Genomic DNA, 8,155 nt, shown 5'->3' with positions numbered 1-8,155 from the left:
CGCAGCTGCGGGAGGAACAACATCCTTTGGGAATGCCGCGGGCAGAAACCTGCGGGCTGACCCCCGGGGAAAGGGGGCTCAGCCCTGCCGGGCCGCGGGGAGTCGGGAGAGCCCCCTCCGCCTCCCGCTCTGCTCTGGGTTTCCATCGCTGTGGCTTCTTGCAGATGGCTGCGTCTGTTCGCTGCCGCCTCTTCTACAGCGCTTTGCTCTCAGAGCACTTCCAGGAGAGAACGGGAGATTCTTCACTCGGTTGCGAGTTTAGAACAACTATAGTACCCATCCCATCCGTGCATCTTGGAACATCAGTGGTGCTCTAGTCTGTCTCTTCTCTCCAAACGTGAGCTTCCTGCCCAAAATTGCTTTGGAGATTTTTTCTACTCCAGTTCAATGTTTCACTGAAAATACTGCCAGGAAAAAAAAATTCAAAATGTTTCGATGAAAAGTAACAGCAGTGTTCAACTCCAAGACAAAATGTTTCCTGGGGAGGACATTAATTTTAAATTTCTTTTCAAATCTTCTCTTTAAAAAGAAAGGGAATTAAATGCAGTGTGTCTGTAGCAGAGGCTAGGAGAAGTGTCACCAACTTTCTGAAATTCCTAGATAGTGTGTAAAAGAAAGATTTGTTCACACTAAGAAAGGTGAACAGTCTGGATGTTACAAAATATCTTACACTTCAAAACCATTGACTTCTTCTATAACTATGAATGGATTTTTTGTTTGCTTTGTTAATATTTTAAAGATGTTTAAGTTATGACTTAACAGTTCTTAAAGAGCTCTGATTTTCTACAAGCTAAGAACAAAATGATTCCACATTCTTGGAAAATAAGAGAGGAACCAAAGAGAAAGAAACGATCAAAAATTAATACATGACTTTTGTCATTTGAAATTAATTTCTTGAGGTCAGACAAGGAAAGAATAATGTCAAGCTAGAATATGTTAAGAAACAGAAAAAGGATTTGAACAACAAGAAGAAATTGAAGGATTTTCTTTTTAATTATATGAAAGAAACATATATTTATATTTTGACCTTGAGCACCAAGCATGACTTGACTTTCTGTTTCTTTCTCAACATCAAGTTTTGTGTTTGCAACACAAATCTTATCTTGTGCAGAATGCAGTTCCTGCTCTCTTGGTGAACTCCCAGCTGCAATCACTGCTGTAAAACTAGTGAGCATATGGAAGCCCTCTCCTTTCCTCTAGTGTGTTGCCAAGTCTGCACTTCTTCCTTTCTCAAAGATTTACAAACTTAGCGTTTCCAGAAGGTTTGAGGATGTTCTGGATGTGCTGCAGCATACTTGTGCCATAGTCCCCATGGCATCATTTAGGCATGACAAAGTGATGTATGTTGACCTCTCTCTAAACCCAGGATAACTGGAATTACAATTACTAATTAAAAAAGGGTAGTACATTCATGCTACCTGAAAAACTTATTTTCTGCTAAAGGCTGGAAGGACTCTACAAATTAAAAGTTTAATAGAAAACAACCTCTCTTTACTTTTAGGGAAATGTGCCACTTTGTAGGATACAGCACAGAAGTGCGGGAAGGCAAAGTGCTCTGAGACAGACTTTTGGGGTCTGAGACAGGATTTTGGGGTTTGGGGGATTTTTCCTTCCTTGTCTTCCTGCAACTAAAGCTTGCTGTATCTGTCAGAAGAGGAAACTGATTGCTTCCTGTCAGATATAGCTGTGTGCTGTAAATATTGTCCTGTTCTCAGCACACAAAATACCTTCCCTTTGCCTGCTTTGCAAGGAGGCTTTCTACCCTGTGTGGACTGGCATACACACAAGGCTGAGGTGATAGCTAGAAGGCAAAGTATTTTTTGGTTGTATCATCACTGCACTGTGGTTTTAACTTTTGTAAGCTGAAAAGGACCATTGTCCTTGGAGGCATTTTACTCCATCCTTGTAGGCAAACTTTTGCTCCAGAGAATCTTGCTGCTCTTAGTCATCTGCCTCCGTTGTGTGAAGCCTGACTCCATCCTCCCTGCTGGGACTCTTGTGTCTCACTGGCGCAGCCCAGGGCTGTTTAGGGAGGGCTGGGTCAAATTAGCTCAAATAGGACACAGACAGTAGAGCCCCCCCAGGCTCTCTCTGCTTGTGGCATGGGAATGAAACGTTTAAGAACCTTCAGGCTGTGTGTGATGACATTCTGCAACAGAGCTGGCAGCTTTGGCTGGCTTTAAAATAAACTTAACACCAACTTTTTAACTATCTCTATTTGGTTTGGTAAGATGTAGTATAGTCAGGATTTTTCTGTTCAGACTCAAATACTCAGAGATCAGTGCACTGCTTTACCAACAGCCCATGTATGTTGTGTGAGATTTTCCTCATCATCTTAAATCTAGATTTTTTTTTTCCCTTTCCTTTTTGCCTTAAAAAAACCAAACCCCACAACTTTAAATTTTGGGGAATGGTTTGGAAATATCTTGGCAGGGAAGGAGGGTATTTAGCCTTGCAAGCCAAATGATTCAGCCTATTTTGAATCATCTGAGTGATGGGTAAAAAGTACTTTCTCTCACAGAACTTCTTGCATGCCACCACCTTCCCAAACACCCACACTCCACCTGTTCGGGAGGCACTCGCTGTCCTGCTGCTGCCACTGGAAGGACTAAAATTAGGTAGCATCCCTCTTCCTAGAGAGGACTTTTGGTGTACTGTTAATGTACCCTTTTTTAACTTCTTCTCCCACTCCCTGGGAGTTTCTCTATAAATTTGAGGCAATTTGTAGAGCAAAATTCCTATCTCCCTTAGTGGCCTGGCTGTGATCCTCAGGATACAGGCATGCCAGAGGCTCTGCAGAGACTTGGCTGGAACAAAGTGACTGCAGGTTTCTAGGCATCATGGGGGATTCCTGCAGCATTTCAGGTCAGTGCGACTCCTTACAAGTGCACTAATTTGTCTGAATGCTTAGAAGATGTATTTGGATAGGTTTGGTGTTGGTTTGGTTGTTTTTTGTTTTTTATTTTTATAAAAGGAGATTATTTTACCACATTAAGTAAATTATAACAGAAAAAATTACTTAAAACAGTAGCCAGTGTCAATGAGAGTTTTATTACATTTGTCTTTTCTCTAAGGAAGGTCATGATGAGCTTTCTGGCTCAGGCTGCTCCTCTGATAGGGTCTTTCTCTTTGTTCCCTTCATTTGGATGGCACTTGTAACGCCAAGGTCATCCTGAGATTTTAGGTGCTGCTACAATTCCAACACATAATAACTACTACTGGATGTAGTTTTGCTGGTGTACTGCTCTACACATAAGGATTTCTTCCAAGTGTAAATGACCCCTCAGAGAATCAGGGAATTGTTTATGTTGGAAAAGGCCTCTAAGATAATTGAGTTCAGCTGATAACCCAGCACCACCGTGTTCACCACTAAACCATGTCCATGAATGCCACATCCACATGCCTTTTGAACATTTCTAGGCATGGTGATTACACCACTTCCCTGGGCAGCTTATTCTGATGCCTGACTGCCCTTTCAGTGAAAAAATGTTTACTAGTATCCACCTGAACTTCCCCTGGACCAACTTGAGGCCATTTCTTCTTGTCCTGTCTCTTGTTATCTTGGGAGAAGAGACTAACCCACCTCACTACAACCTTCTTGGGAATTGTAGAGAGAGATAAGGTTCCCCCTGAGCCTCCTTTTCTCCTTACCCTTCATGAAAGGCACTAGACGACCCCCTGTTAACTTGCTTGCCATTTTTACTTCTGCAAGTAACGAGTAGATCAGGAGCTGAAGTGCAGATTTCCAACACATTTTACTTGGCCAGTTGGGGCTTACAGTCACACACTGGGGATGTTGGTGGTGCTGGACCGTGAGTCTGCTGGATGCAGGGGTTCCCTCCCACCTGATTTACTGAAGGCTGTACTGAAGCGGCATCATCAAAAGGGACTGGTGTGAACCTGGCAGTGCTTCCTTCTGGTATCACCTTCATGGAGAGCGAAGCTTGAGTGACTGCACGTGTCTTTGGAACTGTGTTCCCTGGTGCTCTGTTAGTGCAGTGTGAGCCCTGTTCTGTGTGAGGAGATGCAATCAGGGGAGGGCTGGGTCAGCAGTAGGACAAACACTTGCAAAAACCATCTCAAGCAAATATAACAGGCCCCCTATATAGAACACTAATGACTGTTTTCCTCAGGTTATAAAAGGACAAGGATATAAACAATAGACTTTTTTTTTTTTTTTTTATGGAATCAGGCTTTGTTTCTCAAGGCATAAGAGGAAACAATTACATGTCTCTATGTACCATGTAGACAGCAGCACAGCAGATGCAGGAGGAAGCTTGCACCAAATTGCCAGAGGAGCTGCTGTTATGGCCAAAGTTTGATTCTGTGAGCTGCAGGAAGTAAAAAAAGAAAAAACAAAAACCCCAATTTTTTTTACAGCCATTCATGTTTTGGGCATCTAATTCTGCAGTTTGAAATCTAATAAGCTCTAATGGTGCAGATACTGCTTCAGTGACACTGTGCAGAAGCCTTGTCTCTCAGGGGGAGTCTGTCTTTCCTAGTGACCTGCTTAATAGTTAAAATAGAACAGGTCTGAAAACTTCCCTTCCTTGTAGGACTTCATCAGCAGACGTCACAGTAGGAGATCCTGATAGCTCTACACTTTACAACTGTTTATACACCTCCCTCTTTTCCAGATGGGAAGAATATGTCTAGACTCTCTTCAGGGTATTTTCTTTCCTTTATTCTTGAGCAGGTATGTTAGGTGTCCATGGTGAGATGAACAGAAAGTCAGTGCAGGTAAAAGGTAGAACAATGAGTGAGGAACAGATCTTTGCCTGGTGCAGGTGAGTAAATCTGCAGGACTGATAAGTCTTTTGTACACTTCTTTAAAGAGAAGGAATTAGTAAAAATTAAGTAATTAGAGAAATCTGCTTGTACATTTGCAGATGACATGTGTGGATAGGTCTCAAATAGCCATTTGCTCTTGGAGTGCTGGTTGGCTGTGGAAAGTTCCCTGTTTTCATTGCCTTCTCCCTCTTCACACTACCATTATTTTGCCTATGTTCAAATCCCACACATCTGTGATTAAAAGAGGGAATGAGGTGCTCACTCTCAGCAAGCATATAAGGGTAGGATTAGTCCTCCTACTTACTGTGTAGAAGACAAATGTGTTGCGGCTGAATCACTCCTTGTGGGCACCATCAGGATCCCTGAAAAATATGGCTCTTCTTTCTGCCAAGATATGGCAGCAGGAGAGAAAGTAGCGCCATCCTTTTCTTACCTCTCAAATTTCACTGTAGACAGTAGATCTGACTTTTTTTCCTTGGAGCAATTTTAGTTCCTTCAGCGGCTGTACTGTGGTTGTCAATGCCTTACATGCAGAGGAGACAGCCAGCTGCTTGCCTTCTGCTCTTGGCACCATGTAAGGGCTCTTGAAAGGGCCCTAAACATCACTGCATTGCAGGAGATGGATTGTGCAGAAGTTGGGATCTCTCACTCCTGTCCCTCTGGAGCAGAACAGCAACGAGCAACAAGGGCTTCTGTGGAATTCACCATGCTGCAGGAGTTTGTAACTGTGGGGGAAAGCTGCATGAAGCAATCCCCTTCTTGCGTTGTCTCTTTGTTGTGTTTCATGCTAAAAAAAGAACAAGCCAGGTAGTTCATTTAAAGACAAGATGCCCAACCTCTCAGCATGTACTTCATAGGCAAAGTCATAATCTGGCACAGGTACATGATCTGAATTGATTCTTCATCACAGTTCTAGACCCTTCTCACCTGGATAGTCCTTTGAGTGCCTGCGCCCCTCCTACACTCTATTCCTTAAACTTTTAGATTGGTACTTGTTCTTTCTCATGTGTCAGCTGCCAGCCTGCTCCTATTTGAAGCAGTTTCTTGGGCAGTGGCACCAGCTAGAATCTTGAGTGTGTATTTGTCCCAGAAGGCTTCACCTCTAGAAACACTCTTGCATGGGGCTGGCAGGGCCTGGGAATAAATGGGCATCATTATCAATGTAATCTGAGTGCTTGCACATAACATTTTTATTACTCTGTTGTACTGGTAAAAGCCCCATTTGGCTCTAAGGTTTGCTCATCAGACCATTTCACATTATGTTTGTTTTTCTATATGGACAAAAAAATCCCCATCACAAACAATATTCTGCTACTTAATACCACACTAATAAATAAAAATCAAATGCTTGCTCCAAAACTCAGAGTTTGGTTAATTATGTTTGCTATTGTCAGTAGTCTCATAAATCTGATCTCTTTTATAGGATCACTGCATATTTTTTAGATGGGTCCCTAGACTATATCTGCTTCTAATCACGCACTGCAAGAGTTCAGAGCCTGATGCTGAGATCCAATTTTCCATAATATACTCAGGCTTGCCCTCAGCACAGGGTGAATACATGGCTGTGAATACTAAGAGAGACAAAAATAATCTAGGATCTTTCTTTTGGAATAAAATCAATGTGTTGGTTTCAGAATCTATGCTGACTTCATAAAGCCACAGTGCTTTATTAATTTTTCACACTTTATTTTTGGCTGTATGGATTCTTTCATGTGGAACAAGATTGACAGGGAGTGAAAAGATTAATGAGGGGAAGACAGAAAGTCACCTCTGTGAATGGAGCCTCCAGAGCAGCAGGAGTGTTGAATAGCTTTAGTGATAACGATGTCTGAAGCCTAATGAATCAAGAATAGTACTACACAATCCCAAAATTACTCTTCATCTAGAGCAGTTGAAACTTGCTAGTGGTCCAGTTAGAGGAAAAAATTAAGTGAAGTTTATGAAAATAAACAGAAGTATTTTTTTTCTTTCATCTCACTTCCCCCTCATCTTGTGATTTCACCTGTACCTCTGTTGTTCCTTGCTTGTTATTACTTCCCGGACAAGGGTGACTATTTCCCTGTGTGTTTTGGGTCCTGCTTGATGCCCAAGCCTGCCCTTGACACCTTCATACTCAAGTAGTGCTTAGGTTTCTAAAGTTTTTGACAATTGAAAAACAGTCATTGTAAGGAATTTGCAGAAGCTGTTCTTTCCTTGCAGATATCTGTCTGGGGCTGTTATGTTCTTTAATACTCCAGGAGCCAGGTTGTCCTTGTTGCTACAGCGTTTTCTGCAGACAGCCTTTTCTACTCCCTCCCAAATGTAAGGATTAGTCTCTGTGCATGGATAAAGGCAGCAAATAGTACAACAATATGTAATTTATTAACAGAACTGTATGTGCTGCTACCAGTTTGTTCCTTGGAAGCCAGTCAGCCGTAAGTTAGACCTGCATAAACAAGAGGGTTTGGCTCCCACTGTGTTTAAAGTAAGAAGAGGTGCAGCAACTGGAAACACTGCATCTTCTTACTTAGAATCTTTTTGCAAGATTATATGTAATATTTCTTTGACAGCGCAATAAACATAAGCAACTTAAGAACTAAAGCTCCTATCCTTGTGTCTTTTTTTAAAAAATGTTTATTTCAAGGTTTGTGAGGCTCAAAACTGCTCCTTTTCACTGCTCTGGCATGTTACTGGTGTTTTGAACCATTGCTTGGTAAAGTTTTGAGGTGTGTGCATGTGCTTGCACCCTGAGCTTCTCTCTTCAGATATTTTAAGGCAAAGGTATGAAAAGTGGGTTTATTGCCATGTCCCATTAACATGTCACAGATGTATGGATAACAAGAGGAAAAGACATGAGAATCTGAAGAAATACACTTCCAACTTGGGTCCTGGATTTGGCAGCCTAGTAGTAGATGAGCAGTTTAAGGGCATTAATGGGACACCAGAGAGCAAGAGCAGCTCACAACTAAACCTCTGCCCAAGTCTGAGTACCACAAGCAGCCCAAAGGGCACTGTCAGGTTCTTGCCCTCTAGTAACATGTAGTTCACGTTTTAAGGAGTGCAATCTGTCGTATTCCAAGTTTACCAGGAGGAGAAAACCTACAGGCTTTGCTCTATGAACAAATGGCTTAGGACTTAGTATGTGTTTGCTTAAAATACCAGGAAGTGGGGAGACCTTTCATTCTTTCATTTTGCCCTGTCATTCTATTTACTTGTTTGCTTGTAGGTGTGTGGAGGCCTTTTATATTTACTTCCATGCTGGCAGAGTTGAGGAGCCCTATGTCAGCATCACAAAGAAGAGGCAGATACCCAAGGATGGGTACTCAGAAGAAATTGAGAAGGAAGTGGGACAGGCTGAAGGCAAGCTGTGCACACACAGGTCTGC

Source organism: Corvus brachyrhynchos, unplaced genomic scaffold (genome assembly GCF_000691975.1).
Source record: "Corvus brachyrhynchos isolate BGI_N302 unplaced genomic scaffold, ASM69197v1 scaffold34, whole genome shotgun sequence".
Lineage (NCBI taxonomy): Eukaryota > Metazoa > Chordata > Aves > Passeriformes > Corvidae > Corvus > Corvus brachyrhynchos.
This window is presented reverse-complemented; position numbering follows the sequence as displayed.